The 18,413-nt window shown below is 40.3% G+C and overlaps 1 pseudogene across 14 annotated transcripts in view; it reads right to left on the reverse strand.

Moving 5' to 3' along the window:
- Window positions 1–10,848: 10,848 nt before the first annotated feature.
- Window positions 10,849–18,413, reverse strand: part of LOC143439766 (THO complex subunit 2 pseudogene) — a 36,823-nt pseudogene continuing 29,258 nt past the window's right edge. For all 14 annotated transcript variants that reach the window (XR_013107804.1, XR_013107803.1, XR_013107802.1 and 11 more), the window contains 4 exons: window positions 17,576–17,736; window positions 15,870–15,964; window positions 15,460–15,574; window positions 10,849–14,283 (listed from right to left, as the gene is read on the reverse strand). The product of XR_013107804.1 is annotated as a THO complex subunit 2 pseudogene, transcript variant X11 (transcript). The remainder of the gene's footprint in view (window positions 14,284–15,459; window positions 15,575–15,869; window positions 15,965–17,575; window positions 17,737–18,413) is intronic.

The raw sequence follows: 18,413 nt of genomic DNA on the forward strand, positions 1-18,413 counted from the left end.
CTAAAGGTGCAGCAGTACATAAATTAATGCATCTATTTTTTTGTTTCTTAAAAAAACCACAAGAGAAATATTGAAAGAATGTGCTTTCAGTTACCCACCACATGAGATACCTTTTACTACACAGACAAAATTAACTCCAAATGAATCACAACCAAAATGTTTCATGTGAAGAGAAGATCTTGTAGACTATACTAAAGAAACTAAGCCTGTCTTCCATTAGCTTCCTGTCAAGGATGATTCTATACACAAGGCCCTGCTCCAAATGCTTTGTGCAGATTCAGCCCAGAGAGTGAAGTTATTTAGATGCCAAGGCTAGGTCCAGGAAATAGCTAACACCAAGAGGGACTTCATATGTGGCTGCATCAAGCTGCTGGTTCCCACCCAGCCCTGAGTAGGACCCACCCCAACAGCTCCCGCTCCTCACCTTTGTGGGAAGTGAGCATATCTCGGCCATTTTGCAACTGCAGAGCTTGCCTCAGTTCCCTCAGGACTCAGCAGGGAGGTCAAACCACACCTAATCACTTAAACCTGCTCAAGTGCATGGAACCTGCAATGTGATTCCCAGAAGAACCCGCCTCCTCTTCTGACTGGCGGGCCCTCTTGGAGGCTCTGATTGGCCAGTGAATATGTCAGTCCATATCTTCCCTTACACTAGGCACAGCCTCTTGGGCCACTGAAGCTGGGTTTATCTCAATTTTTTTTCCCGCTGGTGCTGGGCTTCAGGGAAATGCCGAGACACTGCTTGGGGATGGGAAACGCAGTACGAGATGAGGGGGGCACCAGGGCTGGTTCCAGGTTTCCTGGGCCTGCCATTTCCTGGGTCGGGCTGTGAGAACAAAATTTGAAAGCAGCATTGTAACAATAACAAAAATTCATGGTCAGCAAAGACCACCAACAATTTGTTAAATATAGTCATAATAAAAATATTAAGCCCCTGCAGGGGCAGGGTGACAAAAAATAAAGGCATACAAGGGCATGCCCAGACAAGTCCAAACTAGCCCAAGTGAGTAATGGGCTATCTGGTGTTTACTTTTCTCTCCCTCCCTTTTCTGGGAGGTCCAAGTTTCTGCAAGTTCTGCCAGTTCTGCAAGTTGCTGATGTTTGAAATATCCAATCATATGTAACCGCGCCAAATTTTCCCGCTCTCCCCAACCCCTACTGATAAATATCCCAAGTTCCCTGGGTCCAGGTGCACGGAACCTCTATCTCCTGTGTGAGATATGTTCCAGCCCGAGGGCCCTCGTCATTAAACCTCCTCTGCAATTGCATCAAGAAGGTCTCTCGTGTGTCCTTGGGTCGTGCAGGTCCGGACTTGGGTGAGGGTCCCCTTGGGGGGGGGGGGTCTTACAGGGCCTCAGAGGGAATCTCTGAGTCTTGGACATGGAGGCACCACTGGGTGTCATCAAAGAGCCAAGAACCGAGTTGGGGTCCCACAGGCACCAGAGGAATACTGAGCTCCAGCTCATCTCAGCAGGGATGGTCCTTAGCTTGGCAGAGGCAGGCTAGAAGCACAGATGGAACATCTATGGGAGAGCTATGCTGCAGGTCTGTAGGTGAAGAAAACCTTGTGCAGATTCTCCATGGTGGTGCTAGATGAAAGAGAACCATTCTCCATGGTTCTTGACTGAGTATTGACTGTTCATGATACAAAATCGATCCACATCCTTTTCTCAAGGTCTGATCGGAGATTAAATACCTTTTGCAAGAAGGAATTTCTGGGAAGGCTATCTTAATGGCCAAGCCCTCAGGGCCTCTCATTAACATGGAGGTCTCTGTTTTGGGCCTACTTGACCACATGTCAGTAGCATGGTAAATGTTCCAGGCCAGAGGTCTAGGGGCAGCAGGGCAGCAGACCTAAGTCTCAGGGTTTGCCCACCTAGACTCCCTGGTCTCAACGCATTCTACCAACCATGTTTCTTGGCCACTTTTTATATCTATTGTGAATCTTGAGTGACATGGACCTCCCTCAGGATTAGAGGGTGCTGAAGCAACTCCCCATAGTGGTTCCTGGCACAGGCTTCCATTCAAGATGAACGCCTTTTCCACGTCTTTAGAGCTATGTATTTTCATAGCAATTGTTCCCGTTTTCCAATAGACAATATGTCTGACTTCCCAGCCAGCCCTTGGGAGGCCCCACACTCCAGCTCACCTCTGATTAGCTGCCTGCTCCTCCCTTTTGTGAGTAGTGACCTTATGCTCAAGGTCAGGACTTCCCTTCTTTCCTGTGTTTCTAGCACTGCACCGAGGAGGCATCCCCCTTATTCCTACTACCATAAAGTATATTACCAACGCTGCAGTGGAGCGAACCATCTGTCCCACACGTGGAACGGTGCCCCGAGTACTGACCATTAAAGAGAGACTTTAACAAATAAGTTTTGGGTTTGTGGGTTCATGCTCATTTCAGGGTTATTGCAGCTGCCTTTCACCTGGTAGGTGTGTGACAACATTGGGAGAAAGGCAGGATACGGATGACACTGTGGAGCTGAATTGATACCCAGCATGTCTTCCTCAGTTGGAAGGTGCAAAAACCTAAACAAAAACAAACCACAGGAGAGCTAGTAGAATTCTCTAGGTGAACAGTAGTGATATAACAGATCTCTCTATGTATGTCAAAGTTGGATTTATTAGACTGGCTCACAGGCTGTGGGCCAACTAGTCCACCAGCAGCTGTATATCAATGAGAAGTTGCAGAATCCAGTAGTGGCTCAGTCCATGTGGCTGAACGTCTCAGATGTTCTTCAGTATATACAAAAATCCATATAAGAGGAAAAAATGACACAGGTGAAGAATGTACAAAGTATTGCAAATCTTTACATTTACCTCAAAATCCATATTCTAGAGAAACCTTAACCAAGTAAAGAATGTGTGACAGCCTTCACTACAATCTTGTTTATTGAAGACATAAAAAAATGCATGCAACTGCCATACTTGAAAAAAATCCTTTAATAAATGTCAAAGTTTATTTACTGTTTTGGTATATACAAAAACAAAATATCTTTTCAAACTGTATAAAGACTCTACAAAACCTTTAACCAGTGTTTTGTCCTTGTGAACTATCAGAAATGTCATACCACATAGTCATAAACATGATATGAACTTTTAACTATTTTTCTGCAAAAGAAGTATTCACTAAATTGTATATTGGAAAATAAGCCATGTATGCCCTACTGTTTCAGTGTCAACTATCAACTTGTCAACAAATTAAAATGGAGCAGATTAGAAGCTACAAGTTACTATAGCAATATTAATTTGACATATTATAAGTATTTATGCCAAGAAATGATTGTTCATCACCTGGTACAGTGAAAACATCATTTTAATCTTTACTTATATTTTCATAGAACAGAAAATTCTTGTCTGTGTGATATGATTTTAAATTTTGTAACCATTATTATATTGATCGTATTTTACCATCTGAAATAGAAAATACTAAAGATTGTTTGCAACCTCAAATCTATTGTTTTTGGATCTCAATCCACAGTAAATATAATTAAGTGCCTCTGTTAATTTTTTTGCTGCCTTTCTATGGTGAATCTCTGTATTATATGAGGATGGCATTATGAAGTTTTTCTGTTACATGAATGACAGTGCTTTAAGATCTTTGTCAAAGCCGGGCGGTGGTGGCGCACGCCTTTAATCCCAGCACTTGGGAGGCAGAGGCAGGTGGATTTCTGAGTTCGAGGCCAGCCTGGTCTACAGAGTGAGTTCCAGGACAGCCAGGGCTACACAGAGAAACCCTGTCTCGAAAAACAAAAAACAAAAACAAAAACAAAACAACAACAACAAAAAAAAGATCTTTGTCAAAGTTGTCTGGAAGTCAATCTTCCCTTGGCAGCCTTTGTACAAAGATGCAGAACTCTCAGCTCCTTCTTCACAATGCCAGCCCCCTGGGCTCTGCCATGCTCCAGCACTGATGATAATGGACTGAACCTCTTAACTCTCCTCGAAGCCCAATTAAATGTTGTCCTTATAAGAGTTGCCTTTGTCATGGTATCTGTTCACTGCAGTAAAGCCATAATGAAAACAGGAGTGAACAATTAAAAGGAGAAAATAAACAAACAAGATGACTAAAGACCATTTGAAGACATATCCACAGTCATTACCACTGTTTGCTGTGCCCTGGACTATTTGATGCTGACCCTACATGCCCTTGGAGGTTGGAGGTTAGGTGACACAGATTCAAGGACACAGGTTTCTGGAGCAGGTGAGAAAGGCAGCAGCCAGCTCTCTGAACATGGCTGCAAGCTCCTATAATACTCTCCATCTGTGCCCCATTAGTTCTAAGAAAGCATCTCTTCTAAATAGCAGCTTCTGATTGGCTGGCTTTGTCTGCACCAGCAATCCTTGGTCTCTCAGGCAGTATTCAATTAGGTCCTCCTGCAGGAGATACTTTTGAGGGCCCAAGGTTCCAGCTACATACCATAGTACCATCCTACAGTTTTTTACATTTATGAAAGAAATATTTAAATAGAGTCACCATATAATGGAGAAGATAAGGCTCCAATAAGATAGCTTATATTACCAAGTAAGATGTCTGTCACCATGAGTGCTAGAAATGGATTACATCTTGTGGAGTCATTTGCCAATCAGGATTCTATGGATTCCAACTAACATCACAGACTATTGACAAAGCTACTGGTGACAGTCTATAACTTGATAGTAGGATGCTGTTGTTGAAGACCTCATTTACTTGAGTCATTGAACACTAAGACATTAACCTGGTACCTCAATGGAAGACTCACTGCTACTGCAATTGACCCTGTGATTGGATTCCGAGTCTTACTCAGCACACAGTGGATGCTCTGCAGCACTGTTTCAACACCTGTCTGGACGACATTACTGTTTTAACTTTGAACTTTAAGAAGAGATATTTTCACCTTATTTTTATAACCCACTCTATGTCCTGAATATTTTGTGAATATCAAGGTATGTTAATTCAGGTGTCTATTTTAATAAAATATTATCAACACAAATAACTTGGGGAAGAAAGGACTTGCTTCATCTTAAAGCTTATAGTCTATGCCCCCAGGGAACTCAGGACATGAACTGAAGGCAGGAATCTGCTGGTAGTGCCTGATGCAGAAGCCATGGAGTTCTGATCACTGACTTAGTCTTTATGGGTTATTCTTCATGGCTTGCTCAGCCTGTACTCTTATAGCACCCAGGACCAGCAGCCCTGGGGAACAGGCCTGTAGTCCTAGCACTGAGGAGGTAGCAAGCATTCTATACATGAAGTTAGGCTTCCAATTCACATTATATTTTAAATATATAATTTTTCAAATGAATGTGAAATAGACAGCACTGTTTTTAACTCTCAAAGAGGTAGTGAAATAGCTGGTTACATCTTTGTACTGATTTTTTATGTATTAACACGTTCTTGTAAAGTATGATGTCATCAACTCAGGTATCAGAGAAAGGCTATGACATCTATATACACATATAGATGTATATATATATATATTACATAGTATTTGGTTGTATGTTATGTTACATCCATTATATTATAACTGGGTGAGTGTCCTCAGTTGCACTCCACCTTATTCCTTGAGTTAGGGTCTCTTGTTAAGCATGAATCTTGCTGATACAGCTAGATTGGCAGTGAGCTCTGTGAGCCTCAGGTGTTCCTGCCTATTATGAACATGTCCCACCATGCTGGCTTTTATGTGTGTGGAAGGAATTGGAACTCAAGCACTTGTGCTGCACAGTAGGCAGTTTGCCAACTGAGCTTTCTCCAAGCATCCATTTTTTTCCATTTTAAGGTGTACAATGCAGTGATGTAGTCACAGTGATGCTCAATATCATCTTGATGCATTTCTAATTAGTTTTCCAGGATCTTTTTTTTTTTTTTTTAGTTTTTTCTTTTCTTTTCCTTTCCTTTCCTTTCCTTTCTTTTCTTTTCTCTTGAGACAGGGTTTCTCTGTGTAGCCCTGGCTGTCCTGGAACTCACTCTGTAGATGAGGCTGGCCTTGAACTCAGAAATCTTCTTGCCTCTGCCTCCCAAGTGCTAAGATTAAAGGTGTGTGCCACTACCACCTGGAGAGGTTTTTTTTTATTGGATATTTTATTTAATTACAATACAGATGTCATCCCCTTTTCCAATTTCCCCTCCCTAGAACCCCTATCCAATCCTCCTCCTCCTCTATGCTTTTATACAATTTTAATTACATGCATATATCAAGGTCAGTTCTAGGTTGAGGGACTAGCAATACAAGATGCAAATAGTCAGAAACAGGAGTAGAAACATCCAGAGACCACCCCACCTGGAGATCCCTCTCAGATGCAATTACCATATGCAAACACTGTTGTGGATGTCTGGAAGTGCATGCTGACAGGAGCCTGATGTAGCTGTCTCCTGAGAGGCACTGCCAGAGCCTAACATATACAGAGGTGGATGCTCACAGCTAACCATCAAACTGATCACAGGGTTCCCAGTGGAGAAGTTAGAGAGAAGACTGAAAGAGTTGAAGGGGCTTGTGGCCCTATGGGGAGAGGGACAATGCCAGCCAACCAGAGCTCCCTGTGTTTAAACAGCTAGCCTGGGAACACACATGGAGGAACCCATGTCTCTAGCTGTGTTTGTAGAGGAGGATGGATTGGTCAGGCACCAGTGGGAGAGGAGGGCCTTGATTTGTGTTGAATAGTAGCATTGCCATTCAAAACAGCGTTATTTTGTGAATCTTGTTTTTTCCCTTCAGATTTTCTTTTCCTCTATAAGAAGACATGTATGACTGCCGAATTTCTGAAGATATTACCCCAGAGAGTAGCCTCTTTGGCTTATTGCAGTTCCAGGTTCAGCACATTATCTCCTTCCAATACTGAACATCTGTGGATAAGATATTCTTCTATTCTAGCATGTGTGGGTGCCTATCAAACCTAAGGCAAATACATTATACTCTTGGGAAGACTGTTAGTATAAATAGTTTATTTAGAAACATTTCTTAACTTGAACTTTGAGGAATGTTACTCCTTCACCCAGATGTCAGGTGCCACTCCTCTGTTCCCAGTACAGTGGCCCTCTTTGTCCCCACTGTCATTAGTACATTTTGAGAACCTTCAAACTAGATTTTCCACACTGCTCCTTCATCTGTCATTCCTCTAGTATTTCTAAACTTCTGTTTAATTGTTTCAGTTGTTTGGCAGCAGCTGGGGGAAAATATAAGTTCAGAATGAAGGCAGATTTGCCCTAAGGGCCTCCGGTCATGCTTGTGCCTTGCATATTTGTCTGGCTACCACTTCACATCTCTTCAGTCTCAGGAAACCTGGTATTTTCTCCACTTATCCCATACTAGTTGTAGTGGCTATTCCTGGTTGTCAACTTGACTGTATCTGGAATGAACTACAGTCCAGAATTGGAAGGCTCACCTGTGATCCAGATCTTGAGGCTGGAAGATACAAGTTTCTGACTTGGATCTTGGCATGGAGATCTTGAGGCATAGTGGCCATGAATCCCAGGAGACTAAGACAAGGAGATCTCTGAGTTCAAGGTCACATGGGACAAAGCAAGTCCCACATCCAGGTGTGGTGGTACCCATCTTTAATCTGGGCCACATCTTCTGCAAGAGACCTACATAAGGACATTGGAAGAAGGAAGATTTACTCTGTGTGCCTTGTAGGACTGAACAACTGCTAGATCCTTGGACTTCCATTCACATTTGCTGCTGACCATTGTTGGGGAGTTGGACTACAGACTGTAAGTCAACAACAAACCCCCTTACTATATAGAAACTATAAGTTCTATGACTCTAGAGAACCCTAATACACTAGGTAATATTAAAATTGACTACCTAGTTATATCTGCTTGTCAAATTTGGCCATGAAGTCATGAGTTTTCTTTTTGTCTTGATTGATATTATGAGGGAACATATTATAACATTTCAGAATCTCATTCCTCATTAAACTTCAGTTCATCAGCTCAGGCCACACTTTGATTCCAGTCTAGATGGGATGCCACTGTGGTAGGTTTGGGAAAGTATTGCTTTAGGTTCTCCTCCAAGACCCATGACTTTACTAGTCTGAGGTTATTGGCTCGGTTTCCAATACCAGATATAACTTCCCTCATGAACAGGTCTTACCTCCAGCTGAGAGCTGTTGGTTGCCATCAAGGTATACTTGACCTACCCTACCTTTAGAGATTATGTACCATCAGGTCATTGTGTCATAGCTGGGTAGGTCTACTGATTGCTTCTCTTCCTTGGAAGGTTGCATGGCAACTTCTGCCTCCATGAAAGCCAGTCCTCAGAGAGGATGCCTTCATTTCAAACCCAGGTCAAATCCAATGGGTCCTGTGTCTAAAGTACATAATGTCTTCAGCAATGGGGACTTAACCTTAAACCAAGGTTTTTTGGTTGCCAAGGCAACCAAAGGCAATAGCAACAGTCCATAATATTTTGAGATTCTCTTAGACAACCCTGACCAACAGCTCAAAAGAGGGCTTCAAATGCCTGGTGTTAGGAATTTTGTTAGATGGTGTGTGGTTCCTTGGGGAAGCATTGTCAGCACAGATGGGAAAAAAATTCATTCAACTATATGTGGTGTGTATAGTTGACTTGCTTTTAGTATATAAAATTCAAGGTGACTAAATAATAGTGAGTCCTTATAAATTTTTAGACATTCTTACTGTTATTCCCTCCTCCCTCCTTTATCATTTCAATTTCTCTCCCAAATTAAGGTCTCCATCTTCCCCCTCTAAACCACCTCTGTCTTGTTATTCTACTGTTCCATCTCATGGTTCCTTTCATATTCCTGGCTTCTATAATTACTCCAGGCTGTGTACTCATATCTGAAGATCTGGAGCTAGGAGCTGCAGATGGCAGAAAACATGTGATGTTTGATGGCAGAGAACATACAATGTCTGCCTCTCTGGGTCTGATGGCCTCATTCAATAGGACCGTCCTAGATCCATCTATTACTTGTTTTGCATTTCTGATTGCTAGGAATGATCAAGTTTTTTTTAAGGTATTTCTTAGTTTTCACATTATTTTTTCATTCTTTTCATATTCTGGATATTAATCCACTGACAATAGCTGACAATTTTCTTACTACTTTATTGGACTTCTCTTCACTCAATTAAATGTTAAGTCCTTTTTATGTGTGATGCCAATTCTAAAATTTGTCTACTCAGATGACTTGGAGCACTGAAATCATCCACTTTTAAAGGATTAATGCTAATATGGGTCTTTAAATCCAGCAGTAGATGTTTATGAAATTGGGTGTCTCAGAGTTTGGTGCATGTATGTTTAGAATAGTATGTCTTCTTGCTTAACTGTTCCCTTGATGAGAATGAAGTGTCCTTCCTTATCAATTGACTGATTTTACTTCCAAGTCTATTTTGTCAGGCATCAGCAGAATGACACCAGCTTTCTTTCTGGTCCTGGAATTTTTTTTTCACCCTTTCACTCTAAGGCAGTGCCTGTCTTAACTCTAAGATAATGTTTCTAGTACACGATAGGTGGGTTTAGTTTCATAATTCATTTATGCAGTCTATATCTTTTTTGGAGAATTTAGGCCATTAATATTTAAGATTATTATTGTTGCCTACATGGAGGCTTCACCCCTACATTCTGTCTCTTTGGTTGAGGAAGGTAGTCTGCAGGCTACTCAGAGAAACCTAGACACCAACTGTCTTAGTTAGGGTTTCTATTGCTGTGAAGAGACACCATGGCAACGACTCTTACAAAGGAAAATATTTAATTGGGTAAACCTCTTACAACCCAGAGGTTTAGTGGTGGGAAGTAGTTGCATGCATCCAGGCCTGGTGCTGGAGGAGTTGTGAGTTCTACATATTGATCTATAGGCAACAAAGAGACTGTGGGCCACACAGGGTCTAGCTTGAGCATCTGAGACCTCAAAGCCTACTCCTAGTAACTCAATTCCTCCAACAAAGCCACACATACACCAGCAAGGTTACAATTCCTAATAGCGCCACTTCCTATGAGCTTATGGCCCCACTTTCATTCTAGCTACCACACCAAACCAGCCATAAAGCCTTTGACCTATAATTTATCCTGCCTACAAGCTGTGCTGGGGCAATGGGGGCACAGAACATGTGGGGGTGGCCAACCGACATCTGATTTAACTTGACACCTCATCTCACCAGAGGGAGCTCATACCTGACACTGCCTGAATGGTCAAGAACTGGAGACTGGATATCCCAGAGACCTAGGGGTAGAACCAAACATGACTGACTGTCATTAAAAAATTAAAATGATTCCTAATGATACTCTGCTATATTAACAGATCAGTGCCTTGACAAAGCTGTGCCTCCAGCACCAGATGGGAGTGGATAGAGACCCATGGCCAGACATACAGAGAGCTCCTAAATTTGAGGTCTCTGCTATTCTTCAGTAGAGGGGAGCAGACAGACTATAGGAATCAGAGGATGGAAAGATACCAGCAAGGCCTACTGAATTAACAAAGCAGGGCACATATGGGTTCAGAGAGACTGAAGCAGCAATGGGGCCTGCACTAGGTCCTCTGTGTCTGTTATGGTTGTTAGCTTGCTGCTTTTGTCAGAAACCTAACAGTGGGGGCGTCTGTATCTGGGACTCTTTTCCTCCTATTGGGTTGCACTGTCCAGCTTCCATGTGAGGGCTTTCCCTTGTCTTGTATTTTTGCCATGTTTGGTTGGTTGTCTCTTGGAGGCCTGCTCGTTTCTGAAGGGAGACAGAGGGCAAATGGATTGTGGGAGGGAGCTTAGGGGAGTGATGGTAGAGGAGTCTCTGGTCGGGATATAATATATAAGAGAAGAGTATATTTTCAATAAAACCAAACCAAACAAAACAAACAAAAAAACATTAAAGCCATGTAACTCTGGAAGCGATGTATTTTTAAAAAATGAACCAAGCTGTGTTCAATACCAGGGATGTATTTTATTTCACATAAATTATACATTCATAATTTGGTATTAATATGTAGATATTATCATACAATATCAATTTACATTACATTATATACTTTGTATATTATGCACATTAATATGTGGCATGTCCATGATGCAACATAAGGGAAAAAGAAGAACAAAACTGCAGTTGTGAAATATGTGTGTTCAAGTGGAGACTTAGAAAAGCATTTTAAGTAAGGTTTTAATTATCACTGGACAATATCTGTCCCTTTTGCCTTTGAAAACTTAAATTGCCAAGAAATCTTTTCCATCTTGCTGACTGAACAGACCTCCCTCTTTGTAAAACAAGGTACCTCCTCCTCTCTTCTGTGTAAAGTTCAGCTCAAATGTGTTTTAGACCATACACACCAGAGAGCCAAGGTACAGATTCATCTTATGAACTTACAGATGAGACCTGATCACATGGATAGTAAATATCGCCAGGATCAGAACTAACTACAGCACTGTCTTTTAGCCTCTCCTGGTTCTGCCTTCATGGGCTACACAGTCATGTAGTGTAAGCGCACAGAACACCATCTGACTGTATTAAGAGGCTGGAATGTAAAGTCTACACCTAAGGGACAATGTGGGTATTATAATGATAGTCTGGATCTACCAATCTTCAGCTACTGCTTTTTTCTTTCTTTCTTTCTTTTTTTTTTTTTTTGACCCAGTCTCATTGTAGCCCAGATTACCGCTAGTTAAAGTCTTGGTCTTCCTGACTCTACCTCTCAGGTGCTGGGACTGCAGCCATGTGCCATCATGTTCAGTTACAGCTCTTGATCACAAGTTGCCAAGAGCCGCTGTTCACTGTACAGGATAGCTACCACTCCCTGAGACTAGTTCTGTAACCCATGTCCTCACATAAGATATGTCTGAATTGTGTCTTCTAGTGTTTTCCAGAGTAGCACAAAGGAAATACAGCTCTAGCAGTCTGCAGTGTTAGCCAGCTTGACAGCACACCGTCTGTACACCTTCCCTTTCCAGGCTTCCTCAGCTTCACTACTATCTACACCTCCCAAATGAATTACACGCCCTTCAACTGTCTCAAGTTACAGCTCCAAGGAATCTGAAGAATGAGTTTCCATGCATTATAGCCCTATAGTAATTACAATGCCTAATTGGTTACTTGAAATGGGTACTTGGCTGTAATATGCATTGTCTCATTACGTGCCCCCCACAACATTTAGAAATTATTCATAGTCTAGGCTATTACTAATATTTGCTAATAAAAAGAAAAAAATATCCAATTTTTTAGTGAGGAAATAGACATTTTTTTCTATCTGTTTATATATCTAGTCTTTATTAAATCAAGCGGCCAGTAGCAAGTATTTCTGAAACTCTTAATTGTGGAGATTTGAACAATTTATATCCTAATTTTGCCAACAAAGGGCAAGGTACCAGGAAAAGGATTAAACTTTATTCTTTGACTCAAGAAGAAAAAAAACCCCAAACAAACAAAAAATTAAAAACAATAAAACAAAACAACAACAACAACAACAACAACAACAAAACCCAAACAGAACACATGGGTAAAGAAAAGAATTTCGTATAATCTTCTAAGTATATTAAAACACAGTAAATAATATGTATCAAAAATACTTTCTAGGGATTGTAATGGATATGGGGTACATGGTCAGTATACATGGATACTGCATAATGGCTGTACTTCAAGTTGAATCTTCTTGTCATATAACAATTGTGTATACATGATAAATACATAAACTCAATATACCTGGAACACAAACTTTACCACCTAGAAGAAAAAACTTGGTCAGCATACTGAAAAGATGGGGACGAAATCATATGAAAAACCCGTTAAAAAATCAGTACGATTCATTCATCAACTGACTCAGAAAGACTTGTCACTCCTGTTTTCACTGGAGACAAAACTGACAAAGTCTAGTAATTAACTGGAGACTGCAAGTCACAGGACTAAAAACAGGATTTCTGTAGTGGCTGTATGACCACCACCAGTCCTGAATCACCAGCCTAGAATTGTATCTTTCTAATCCATTTAGATTGCAAAAGATCATACTACATAGTATGTTTGAAAAACAAATCTCTTATTGAGAAGAGATTTTTACACAGAAATTTAGTGGAAAACTCTTTCTTCCAATGAAAACAGCAGCTACTTCTTCCTGGTGCTTTCTGATAATAGATGGACTTTCAGAAAAAAAAATTCTTTTTATTAAAGCAAACTTTATTTGTATTATAAATTCTACTGACACACTGGACTAAGAACACTTGAGACTTTATCTCTCAAATACTATGAAGTGAATTTGCTTTATGAGTCATAATAAATTTTAAAACAAAGTATCATTCTTAAACATTTGCTTAATCAAACATTTCGCTGCACACCAAAGTAACATTTAATAAGTTGGTTCTACTAGACAGTTTTTAATACTGAGTTTCAAGTAAGCATAAAAGCCAAGAAAAAGAGATAAAAATATTCACACTGAACAAATTGTTGAAAGTCAAACTTAGTGTGAATTAAGGAACCATACAATTCTTCTGTTGCAGTTAGAGACACTATCTGGAAATTTGGGGGGGCCATTTAACAGAGCTAAAACAATTAAAAAAAAAAAAACCAAGTAATACAGCTAGTTCCATAGACATTAGCTATGAGAAAGTAGGCAAAAAAGTGTAGTATTAACATCTTAACTATTCATACAAATTCCAGCGCAATGGGGACATAGCTGTGCTATGATTTGTCAGTATGGTTAAAGTTTACCAGTAGAGGGTACCTGAGATGAACAATCACAGAACTGCATCAGCGTGGAAAGTAATGCCCTCTTCCTTCTCCACACACTGGTTAAAAATGTCAGTACTGACTTGTGGCTGGAAGTGCACTCAGAAGTCCTTTGACAGTTCCAAGCTTTAGAAAGCTACTTCATTGTCACCTGAAGAGTTAGGCAGGGCAGCAATTGGGCGTACTTCTCAACATACTTTCAGTTTTTCTTCTTTAGTTCAATATTTCAAAGTCTAGATCTGTCATGTGAGGAAAAGTTAAAAAAAAAAAAAAAACTTCTTTCATCCATGGGTAAAGTTTATGGAAAATAAAACCAAGTGTAGAAGATTAATAGTTAGTTAGAAAGACCAGCATCGTATGATAAACCAGACATAAATAATGTACTTGTTAGGGCAAATCCACTCAGTAACACACGTAGATTACCACATGTGCATCCTGGCACCCCCATTTCTGCCTCCAACTTCTAGGTTTACTGTAGACTGGAAAGGACATCTTGGGCAAGGCTGACTGCTGAATCTCACGGTCATGCTGAGGCGCTGGCCTGTCTGGAACACAACACCATCAGTCCTAGCACTTGACCTGCTCATGCACCACACCGCACCAGCTGCTCCATCTGTTCCCTGTGCATCTCACAGTCAACACTTGTCTGTCACTATTTAAAAAAAAGAAAAATGAGAGTGTGTTAGTAGCCAGGTAATGAATAATACTCTCCTAAATAAAAGTTGCCTGAAAAGATTTGGGACCAAATAATGTTTAAAGTTAGGAAGTGCTAGAGAGAAGCAGCGATCACTGTAGTCATCACTCACTTAATTGAACCACCCAAGGACAGCATAAAGAGCCATGCCTGCACATTATCATTTCTTCTGCAGTCATACAGAAAGAAAAGCTATGTTAAGTGAGAGTTACAGAACATGATTATTAAATTGATGCTTCAGAAATTATAAAATTGTATCAATGCAAATGAATGAAAACATTGTAACTGAAAAACTTATATTTTTAACTACTTTTCATTTATTGAAAATATTTTTTCATATAAAATATTCTGATTACTATTTTTTCCTTCCCTCTTACCTGTACCCTTTCTGTCTCTCCTTAGAAAACAGCCATTAAAAAAATAATAATAATAGTAATAATAATAAAAATAAAAACAAATAAACTGAAATAGAAAAAAACAGAAGAAAAAGCACTAAAAAAAAAGCACAGAAAACACATATGCACACGAATACACACACATATTCACACATACAGGAATCCCATAAAAAGAGAACTGGAAACCCTAATATACATACAAAACACCTCTAAGATTAAAAGAAAAAAAGGCCCCAAGACAAAGATAATCCAAAAGTGCCACTGTGCTTGTTTTGTGTTGGCCCCTTACTGTTGTGAGGTATGTACCAGAGAAGACTACTTAGACACAGGTTCAAACCAATACCAAATGTTTATTAGCCTGCTGGCAACTATACTGGGTGTTCAGGACCCAACTGCAGTCTGGTACTACTCTTATGGTGAGCTATTAAGCACAAAAAACACATCCTGGGTTGACAAACCTCAGTCTGAAGCCAGAAAGCAAAGTCCATTAGGCAACTTCTCCAAGACTATGGACTTTAATGGATTAGGTTCTTGTTCTTCTTCTGGCAGGTGCTGCTGCCTACTTTCATCATGACCTCAGTTGTGCTAAGGGTCTTGGGGTCTGTAAAAACTACTGCTGGGCATGGAGCTTTCTTTTCTATAGCAAACTGTCATCAACAAATACACATACAATAAAACACCTTGTTCACCAGTAGACAGTTTTTATGGCATGGCCACAGCATCTAGTCGTCTTGCTTACCTCATGTCTCTTCCATTTGGCAGCTCCATGATCTCTAGCCTTATGATCAACATCTGGCTCTGGGACACCATGCTGCCAGTGGAGTGCTCTATGCCTGTCCATATTTCTCACCATGCTGCAGGAAACCAGTTGTAAGAGGACATTAGTTAACATGTTTTGCTCAACTGTCTTTTGAAGAACAAACTGATTTTTTTTTTCTATCTCTTTAACTGTTCAGTTAGAACCAGTGGTTTTAAGGTCTGGAGAACACCTCATGCTTTGTTGGTGGAAACTCAGGGCCTGTGTCCTCCAGTGAGCATGAAAGACGCCAGCTGCCTCGGGAGTGCTGAGAGAGGAGTGGAGTGGATGGGCAGTGGTCAACCAATTAGGATGGGTGTGGAAGCCAATAAGGCCCTCTGCATTAGACTCACCTTCACTCTCTGAGGCGGCTTTCATCTGCTGACAATCATGTTCAATTCCTGGTTTCATTTCTGGTCATGCTCTGTGATTACTGTTTTAGTGCCTCCTAGAAATTAAGACAACACAGATCAGCTCATTATTACTCATTGTCTAAACCAAACAGACATCACCACACAGGAGCAAAGAAGACACTGATGAATGGAGGCCAGTTTTCTCTTTACAGCCTGTGCTAGAAAGATATCCAACTCCAAACAAAAGTGCTTCTCTAAGAGGACTTGGGTCAGCACCATCCTTGTAAACAGAAGTGTACAAACCAAAAGAATAAAAAACACAGAGGTGAAAAACAATGACTAACTTCCTTGACCACGGTAAAGCTCAGTTCCCCAAAAGACAAAACAAAACAAAACAAAACCACAAAATAAAACCCATGTGCATTAAGCGACAGGGTAGCAATTCTTAAGGATGATCTCACATTGTACAAAGGAGCCAAAGGAAGGAAATCACTGACTTCCGGTTGTCTGTGTCAGTTAGTGCCTTTTGGATAACAAAATGTTTCCACATTGCATGCTATTCTCACCTGGTATGATTAACATGCAAAATGCTATTTAAGATCTAAGAATCAAATATCTAGATGATAAAACAGTAAATAAATCTTCACAAGGTCTTCTTAGGTTTGAAGTTAAAAAGCTCTTAAAAATGAACAATTTCTGAAGGATGGCCAGAATTTTGCATTTAAACATTTAATATTCTCATATTTACTCAAATTGAGGCCCAGAAGACTAGGTGTTGTCAAAGTTGGGTCTTAATGAAATCACTCTCACTCCTAACTTCAAATATCAGTAATTAAGAATTCTGTCCTTCTTTTACCAAAGTCTATTAATGCAAAGCTGTAACAATCTTTCGTACACGCTGACTGCTTTGTTAACACCACAGAACATCTAGCAAATACTACTGCTGTTTCCCATACATGTGAACTAAAAATTTCCTGTACCACTCCATCTTAAAATAGTATAACTTTCTTTTACTCATTACATTATCTGAAGCTGCAACTATGGAAACAACAGTCAACAGGAATAAAAATAGGAACTATTGGTCTTTTGTTATGATGAGATCAACAGTGCCAAAAACTTAACAACCAAGTTAGACAAAGCTCACACTGGCAGCGCAGGACAGGCCAGGGAGTGCAGATGCCTGCCTGCTCACTGCCAATCCTCAAGCTCAGAACCATAACACACATGGTACAAGGAAAGAACTAACTCCTGTATGTGTTTTTTCTTACCTCTATGTTTGTGCACATGTGTTTGTGCACACACACACTCCTAGTAAATAAAATAAATGTAACTAATCAAAATAAATGCTTTCAGCTGCACTCAATGTTCAGAAGATGTTGGTCATTTCAATAGTACTGGTATTTTTATAGCTGTTTCATTACATTTCACTGAGAGCTGAACCTACTATGCAGAAGGAGTGACTTCAAACTTCTATCCTCCTGTCTCCACTTCTCAGTACTGGTGTTATAAGCTCACTCCACTGTGCCTGGTTCATGAGTAGTGCTTTCCTAAGCATCAGCAATTCAGATTTTTCTTAATTTCTTTGGTGGGTTTGTAAAATAAGTAATTTACTCTTATTTTTATTTGTAACACAAGGTAGCCAAATAACAAACAGTATTGAGAAGGCAGGAGCATCAATTTTTTCTTTATGATTTGAAAATACTTACATGTATTCCTGGAAGGTCTTAAGTCACCCAACTGAATGCCAATTGGGCATGTACCAGGAAGCAGTGAAGAACACAATGGCAAAGCTAAACAGATTCCTTGGCACATCAGGACATAGTTGAAAGCTGGTTCATGGACTTGTTAAAATTCATAATTTGAAAAGCTGCAAAAGACAGGGATAGTATTAGCATATGAATGCATAATACAATGTGCTCTAAACAAACACTGGAATATAATTCTACCATAACAGGAATGGATGTGACTGAAAACATGACAAGTGGCATATTCATATTGCAAAAAGCCAAACGTATGATTTTAGATGAGACATTTAGATTTACTCTGATTCACAGGCAAAGTGTGGTTTCATGTTAGGATAATGAGCAGTGTGCTGATGCACAGTGATGACTGCTGAGCAATGTATGAATGCACTTGCTGTCACTGAAGGGCTTCCACGAACAGTGCTAAGTTTTGCTATGCAGACTTTAGGAACAGAGGACATATATATGCTTGTTCTCCTTACTCAACCATCAGTATCTATCCCCTCTTACACCGAGTTTTCCTCATGTGTGGAACACTTCTCAGAACCTGGCTTGTGTGAGTTTACCTCTTGCCTCTCCCAGAGAAGGGACTGCCCCTCCATCTTAGGTAGAGTATCTGTTCCTTCCGAACTTCACATCACCCTTCTCTAACTTCTTTTTTCTTACTTGCTTACTCACATCAAGTGAAACTTAGACCTCAGTGTTATTCTAGGGCTCCACGACCAGAGAACATATTAAGATGGCCTCTTACTATATGTGTTAAACAAAACATGCAGGGTTAGAATCAACAAGAATCCAAATA

Source organism: Arvicanthis niloticus, chromosome 27 (assembly GCF_011762505.2).
Source record: "Arvicanthis niloticus isolate mArvNil1 chromosome 27, mArvNil1.pat.X, whole genome shotgun sequence".
Taxonomy (NCBI): Eukaryota; Metazoa; Chordata; class Mammalia; order Rodentia; family Muridae; genus Arvicanthis; species Arvicanthis niloticus.